General features: G+C 33.8%; 1 pseudogene; it reads left to right on the top strand.

The window, feature by feature from the left end:
* Nucleotides 1–648: 648 nt before the first annotated feature.
* Nucleotides 649–8,821, top strand: part of LOC133049981 (eukaryotic translation initiation factor 3 subunit E-like) — a 35,064-nt pseudogene continuing 26,891 nt past the window's right edge.

Below are 8,821 nucleotides of genomic sequence, written 5' to 3'. Positions count from 1 at the left end.
TGACTCAGGGACCAAACTCATGTGTCTCTTGCACTGGCAGGCAGATTCTTTACCACTATGCCACTTGGGAAGCCCCTATGGTAGTTCTAGTTTTACTTTTTTTGAGAAGCTTACATGGTCTAGAGTGGCTACACCAATTTATATTCCCACCAACAATGCACAAGCGTTCTTTTTTCTCCATATTCTCACTAGCATTTTTTACCTTATCTTTCTGATAATAGTATTCTAACACGTATGAGGTGATATTGTGGCTGAAAATCAGAGAGGTTAAATGATTCATCCAAGCAAGGTAGTATTCTGAATGTGGATTTTAGCCCAGAACTGCCTGGTGTCAATACTAATGATCTTTTTCTACTCATATACTTGCTTCCTTTATTTTAAACATAGGATTGTTAGACTTCAGAGATGAAAGAGCAATTGAGATTACTTATTTCAATTAGTTCAATTCATGTTTTAGGGAACTATTGTCTAGAAGAGTTGGACTACTTCCTTAATGTCATGTAATGAACTATTAATTCTAGAATACCACCATGAATTGTTGTTGCTTTCTTTCCATATTTCAGGAACTAACAAGTAAGCCTAAATTCTTTGGCTTACTGGGTTTAAATTTTAAAAATCGACTCCTACAATTTCCTTTTCCTCAGCAAGATGGCGGAGTATGACTTGATTACTTACATCACACACTTTTTGGATCGGCTTCTAGTTCTTTCATTGCTTGAGTTTCTCTCTGTTAAGAAAAATATATAATGAAAAAAAATTGTAATGGAAATTGGATCTTCTTAGTGATACCAACATGGTAGACTTTGCTATTGATGTATTTCCTTTATTCTGATGATATCCTCATGCTTTGAGAGAAAAAAGAACCAGCATTGTTTCACAACTAAAACAACTTCAGGCATCAGCAGAAGCAATTGTGAAGATGTTTGAAGATCCAGACACTACAAGGCAAATGCAATAAACCAGGGATGATTGGATATAGTTTTACTACATGGCATATAAGCCTGGTTTTAGGTAGGAATATTTAGATACATGCTAGGTATGCAAAATTCCAATATGAATGTGGAAATTACTCTGGAGCAACAGAATATCTTTACTTCTTTAGAGAGTTGGTTCCAGCAATGGATAGAAATGCTTTGAGTTCACGCTGGGGACAACTGACCTCAGAAATTTTAATACAGTTTTGGAATGCAGTCATGGAAGGCTGCATGGCTAAAAGATAAACAATAATTCTGTGAATTCTCCACTTTAATCTCTTCAGCAGTGAATATGGTTCATTCATTGGTCTCTGTTTTCTTCTATCACCCCAAAGCATAGTAACATTATGGACCAATTCTTTCACCAGCCACAGTATCTTAGTGCAGGTCCAATGATGTGCCCACATGTTCTCTACTATTTAACCACAGCAGTCATAACAAACAAAGATGTTCAAAAACACCAGCATGTGCTAAAAGATCTGGTCAAAGTTATTCAATAGGAGCCTTGCACATATTTATATAAAGATCCAGTTGTAGAATTTGTTGAATGCTTACATATTAACTTCCATGGGGCTCAGATAAAGCTGAAGGAATGTGGATCAATGCAAGTGAATGATTTCTTCTTGGTGGTTTATCTTGAGGATTTCATCGAAAATGCCTGTCTCCATATTTGAGACTTGTATCACATCCATCAATGTATCAGCATTAACGTGCTGGCAGTTAAACTAAGCATGACTCCAGAATAAGTTGAAAAGTAGATTATAAATTTGATTACAAATGCAAGACTGGATGTCAAGATTGATTCTAAATTAGGTCATGAGGTTATGAGTAACAATACCATCTCACAAGTGATAAAATCACACAAGTGATTGAAGAGACCAAGAGACTTTTATTTAAGAAGCCAAATGCTGACCATGAATACGGAGAAGAAATTTAATCAGAATAGTAAGTAGAGGCTCCTAACTGTAACTCGGGACTTTGCCTCCTATTGAAGAACTATATAGAAAAAAAAAATGAAAAAAAGAAAAAAAAAACTATAAAAGAAAGTGAAATATTAAAACTATCACATAAAGGTAAAACATTTTAGAACAATTAGCATAATAACTATACATTTTGGAGAATTTGAATAAAATTGATGGTTTCATTAAAAAGTAAAGTAAGAAGTAGATCCCTGAAGTGATCTCCCCTTGAAGTGGGGAGATGAATTAGAAAAAGATGTACCACTTGGACAAATGATTTTGTGCAAGTAAAACTGCACCCCTGCATCATTGTTAGGTTATCAGGGTTCAAGAATCCTAAGTGGACTTTTAAATCCCCTTATCCACTTCAGCTGGACACCCTTGAGCTATGTATCAGTTCAGGACTCTTGGTAGTCACTCTTCAAATAGAGACTTCAAAAACCTTTCTTTTGTCTCACAAAGCATCTCCCTTAACTTTTGTCACATGATGTTGCTTTGCTGCTCATCTCCATTTGGGGTGTACTGTTGATATGTTACTACAATCATGACACTGATTGTTTCTTTAATTATTGCTCTTAGGAGTGTCTTGGTCTTATGCCAATATCAACAGTGCTTTCATCTTTAGGGCTCTAAGCAAGCACTGTATTCTACAGTCATATGAACTGCAGACTCCACTGTAATAAATCTGTTCTCAATAGACACTTTAAGCTTATATTCAATTACTTTTTCACTCATAGGATTTTAACATTAGGCTGAAATTGAACATCTTGTTCTACTAATTATGAACAATAAAAGGTTTTACATTCTCTGAATTACTATAACTCAGAAATAAAATTAGCAACTCATATGCTTTTAAACTAGTAGTTCTAAAAGTATGCTTAAGTGATTCAGATGTATTAGCATCACCTGGTCACTTATTAGAAATAAAAATTCTTGGGTCCACTCAAGAATCACTACTGAGTGCTTATGACGTGCATTGATGTTTGAAGAGCAACAGATTTAAACCATGATGTTTTACTTGCTTTACTCCTCAAATATTGTATGTTACAACCAAACATGATGATCCATTAATTTCCAGGTATAGTACTAAGTTTGCCTGTGTTCCTCTTTCCCAAATGGCACGTGTAAGTTAGGGAAACTTGAAATCACACTGAAAAAAATAATAGTATGATGGCGATCACACCAAATGCCCCCATTGACTTCACAATAAACACTATTTGCCTTTTTTTTGTTTGTTTGTTATAGATGAAAATACTACAACACACCTTTTTGTATATTTCTTATATATTTCTTAAGCTATTTCATTATTCCTAATATCAGGGAAAAAACTATATACTAGTTGGCCAAAAAAATGTTCATTCAGTTTTTCTATAAGATGTTACATAAAAACCACAATTAATATTTTTGCTACTCCAATATATCAAAGATTTTAGAATATTTGTTCAGTATTCAGTTATCATTTTTTCATTGCATTGTAGTTTATTTTAAAATTAGACACTGTAAATGAAAAGCTTCTTGGGTTAAATGTGCTGATTGAAGAAAGGGTTATTAATTTACTTTTAACTACAACTCTCCAAAAGAAAGTAGCTACGCATATTTGAAACTGAACAGATTGATACTAAAAACAAATTTACATTAGTTTACAAAAAATATATGTATATATTTTGTTCTAAAAAGTTTTAGACTAAGTTGTTTTCATTTTCCAGTCTCTAATTATGCTAGTTTTGGGTATCTTGACCTCTGAGCTGTCTAACACAAATTTGTACCATTCCAACAATACTAGATAACTGATTATAATATAATTGTATTGGCTAAAGCCCAGCACAACTTAAACATTGTCATTCTTTTGTTTCTTAATAAAAAGAGTACCTATGTGGTAATCATAAATTAGTTTTCTGCCATTTGTATTGCTGAGTTTTATTTTTATATTTCAAAAGTGAATCTACTTTCGAAACAAAAGAAATAGTAGTTAGCTACTTGAGAAGCGAAGTTATTTCTTGAACATGTATTTTCTTTCTTTTTAGAAATAATAACATTCATCTAATGATATTTGCATTTTTGGTGGAGTGTTGTTACTCTAACATCAAAATAGGTTTATGGTGTGTCTGAAACTGAGATATCATATAGAGACAAAGTCAAAGTGTGTGAAATTCCCCTACACTTTCTGGGGTAATTCTCGAATTCCACAGAGTATTTTGTAATGTAACAATAGATGTGTGCTGTCCATTAGGCACTGCTGTACCTTTTTGTCTAATTGAGCTTAATATTGTAGCTATCAGATATACTTCATCTTATTGTCATCTGATACCATCTACAAGAAGTATTATTCATAATTTCTACATGATAACATAAAATGATTGTCTTTTTAATACTGGCTGTTTGTACAAACTAGTTGTTTCCTCTATATAATGTTTTCCAACTCTTCCGTCTGTGGAAAACATAAATCTATTTTCTCTGCATGAGAGGTTTCCTCTAAAACATAGAGTATTGACTTAGAATAGTTCCAACATTTGGCGAATAATTCAGAAGTTGAAATTTTTTATATTTGAAAGGATAACATATATTTATTATAAAGAAAAAATTAACACATGCACACACAAGCTCATGTACATAATGCACATGTACAGAAGACTACTGATGCTGGTTTGAGTACATGAGACCTAAGGCAATCTGAAATGATGGCTTTAGTGCAGTTATCTGATTTAATAGCAGGTGCTTACTTACTTCCGAGAAGGCAATGCAACCCACTCCAGTATTCTTGCCTGGGAAATACCATGGACGGAGGAGCCTGGTAGACTGCAGTCCATGGGGTCATGAAAAGTCAGACACAACTGGGCAACTTCACTTTCACTTTTCACTTTCATGCACTGGAGAAAGAAATGGCAACCCACTCCAGTGTTCTTGCCTGGAGAATTCCAGGGACGGGAGCCTGGTGGACTGCTGTCTATGGGGTCGTAGAGAGTTGGACACGACTGAAGTGACTTAGCAGCAGCAGCAGCAGCTTACTTACCTTGTTCATCTCTATGATCTGTAAACTTATGAAGGAAAATTTCTATTTGCTATTCTTGGGATAGACATGGAAAATTCTGAAGGTTTAAAAAGGAACAGGCTACTGGGAGTTAGGATTTACCTAAATGAGGCAAATTCCAGATAATTTTTCATTTTTATGTTAAGAGAAAAATTGTCATTAAGGCTCTTTATAGTTTTTATAATGATTTTATTTTTGTGTAGTATCTTGGTATCTTTTGATAGTCACTCCTAAAATTATGAGTCAAAGAAAGTTGTGGTAGTCTCCATGAGGAAATTGGGATATAAATGGCAACAGGTCATACAACATTGCACAGTGAAACCAACCAGCATTCAGGCCACTGATTCCTAAATCAATAGTGTTTAAATTGTTCCAACAAACATCAATAATTAAAATAAGGAAAATGTTTTCTCTGTTAGCACCTATGATATTTGAATAGGCATACATGGTCTTATCAACCACGATGATCTCATTGTCTCATTGATTTGACTTTTCTCGCATGGCACTGAAGGTGGGCTTAATCATTAATTTATTCTCTAACTTACTTCATAGATATGTAGATGAACTGAGATAGGGATTGATTATCTGAATACACAATCAGGGAAATTCTTCCATATAAATTTATTAACTTTACTGACTTATAAATGTGACATATTGATTAAAGAAGTCAATTCATTAGTACATCTAGACAATCTAAAGCAAAAATATGGATACTAAGAGTATTATAATAGAATTAGAGTTTTAGATTAAGCCTCTAAATTAGTTGTTACAATTCTACAATTAAAAAAATAGCTTTTGATTTGTACAGTTATTTCTGTTGCTTTGAATATAATAATCACCCTGATGAATGTTCAACTTTGAAAATAGAAACAACTATAAAAAATAATTAAAATGCAAACATGACAGTACTTTGTCTCCCTATTTATGGAGAATACATTATAGTGCTTCTGCTTTTGACAAGAAACAGTCTGTTCTATGGTCATGATTTGTCATGATGTGGCTCTCGGATATACAAGCAGCTAAGAGCATCCAAATGACATAATAGGAATAAAATTATGGCTCTTAAAGAGTCTGCTCCATCACAGTCATATCTGAATTGTTCCAGTTGAAGAAGTAATAAGAGCACTATTTTTGGTAATTTAAATACATGTGTTTTCTACTCATTTCTAGACCATAATGGTTTTGATTTGTTCCTTAAGTCAGTATCTCTTGTAGAATTCTTAGTTGTATGTTGACTTACATCAGTGAAAGAACAGTATGAAAGAAAAAAAAAGAGAGACCTTCCTTTGCCTGAAAAACACTAGAATATCATAAATAACTAGACCTGTATCCAGGCATGACTATATAAGCACTTTGGGGAAGCCGGGAAACAAATCAAATCAAAGCATTAACATATGAAAAATCTGTTGCTTAAAAATGAAGACTTTTAATTCTTCAAGCTTTTATATCTCTGACCATATACCCTTCATATATGGAAAAGGAAAAGAAAATACTATAGATTTTCAAATATTAAAAGCAAATTATATTATTTGCATAAAATACTTTGAAAAATGTATCATTTCCAGCCTTGTACTTTTGATTCTAATTGTTGTCATCTAGTCACTAAATCGTATCTGCCTGTTTTGCAACCCTGCAGACTGTAGCCTTCAAGGTGCCTCTGTCCATGGAATTCGCCAGGCAAGAATATTGGAGTGGGTAGCCATTTTGTTTTATAGAAGAACTTCCCAACCCAGGGATTGAGCCCACATCTCCTGAACTACAGGTGGATTCTTAACCACTGAGTCACCTGGGAAGCCTGAGACTTCATGGAATGAATTTGCTAAAGCAAGGACTCTAAATTGATGACACACAATTTAGTAAAAAATTATTTAAAAAAATATTAAAGTAATGAATGTGGTACAGACACATGCTACAATGCCAGCAAAAATAGCCTTTTCAAAGACCATAACATAGTATACCAGCAATAGTTTTGAATCTGATAAGTCTGGCCCTATTAATAGTGGTATAAACTCAAGCAGATTCTTTAACTTCTCTGGGCCTAGGTTAACAAGGATGTATTTATATTACCTACATCTTAGAGTTGTGAAATTTATGTAAAATAAAATAATGGTTAAATGGTACTTAATAGGCAGAATTGTTTTAAGAAAATAATCCTTATGACTATCAGACTGAGCACATACCCACATATCAGGCATCATGCATACAAACTGTTAATGATATTTTAAAAATGGAAATTTCAACATGTAAAATTAACATTTTCACAAAGGGAACAACTTCAAGAACAAACTTAATTTCTTTGAGATTTAACCAAAGAAATCCACGGTACTTGTATTAAATAGAGAACAGTGACTAAAGTTTTTGGCAAGCTGGGGAACTAACATAAATCCTTGGAGATTTGTGAAAGGAAAATATTGTTGGCTGTTTGCAATGAGTATATTCTTCACTTTAACAGTTTTAAAAATAACCCCTACATGCTAAGCTAGAGCAGTTTAGTACTTTCAGACATTCAGTCATTATTCCATTCAACAAGTATTTTAACTGCCTACTATGTGTCAGAGAATGTGCTAGACTCAGGATGAAAAACATATGGTTCCAGTCTCAGGGACTTTCTGATGTTCTCACAAAACACTGGCAAGATGTCTTAAAATGCCTGCTCTTTTATATCTATACTTAGCAGATGGTGACTGCAACCATGAAATTAAAAGATGCTTACTCCTTGTAAGAAAATTTATGACCAACCTGGACAGCATATTAAAAAGCAGAGACACTGCTTTGTCAACAAAGTTCCCTCTAGTCAAGGCTATGGTTTTTCCAGTAGTCATGCATGGAGGCGAGTTTTGGACTATAAAGAAAGCTGAGCACAGATGAATTGATGCTTTTGAACTGTGGTGTTGGAGAAGACTCTTGAGAGTCCTTTGGACTGCAAGGAGATCCAACCAGTCCTTCCTAAAGGAGATCAGTCTGGAGTTTTCATTGGAAGGACTGATACTGAAGCTGAAACTCCAATACTTTGGCCACCTGATGCAAAGAGCTGACTCATTTGAAAAGACCCTGATGTCAGGAAAGATTGAAGGTGGGAGGAGAAAGGGAGGACAGGGGATGAGATGGTTGAATGGCATCACCGACTTGATGGACATGGGTTTGGGTAAACTCCGGGAGTTGGTGATGGACAGGGAGGCCTGGAATGCTGCAGTCCATGCAGTTGCAAAGAGTCGGACACAACTGAGCGACTGAACTGAACTGAGCATTAAATCTTTTATGATATCTAGAGAAGCTATAATTTCTATATTTATCAATTCAGTAACCATATGCTAAAGCTAAAAATATCTGGGGGAAAAGAAACACTGTTCACTTCAGAAGAGATCATAAGGATGACCTATTTGAAGACATAGGTCCAAATCAAAATTTCTTGAATTTATATTTTAATAAGCCCAAACCTTACCCATCAGAGCAGAAAAATCACACCATGTAATAACATTTTAAGTTATCTTAAATCAAAATTTCCAAATCAAAATTTCTTGAATTTGTATTTTAATAAGTCAAACCTTACCCATCAGAGCAGAAAAATCACACCATGTAATAACATTTTAAGTTAAATGTGCTAGTCATTTCACTCATGCTAGAAATTATCTAGTATTTTTGTTCATGTTCTAATTTTTTTTTAATTCCACAAGAAAGGTTCCATTACAAAGAGTTATAAGAAACAACCAGTATGAAAAATGTTGTCTTGCTATTTATGTCATGATATTTAAGAAATATCTTCATAGTCTATAAGTATTAATTTTTAAGCAATTTTTTAATATCATCTTAGAAGTTTTCTAAAGTAAATTTTGTCATATAGCTAATGCTATATATCTATA

This window comes from Dama dama, chromosome 31, assembly GCF_033118175.1.
Source record: "Dama dama isolate Ldn47 chromosome 31, ASM3311817v1, whole genome shotgun sequence".
Classification (NCBI taxonomy): Eukaryota; Metazoa; Chordata; class Mammalia; order Artiodactyla; family Cervidae; genus Dama; species Dama dama.
This window is presented reverse-complemented; position numbering and strand designations above follow the sequence as displayed.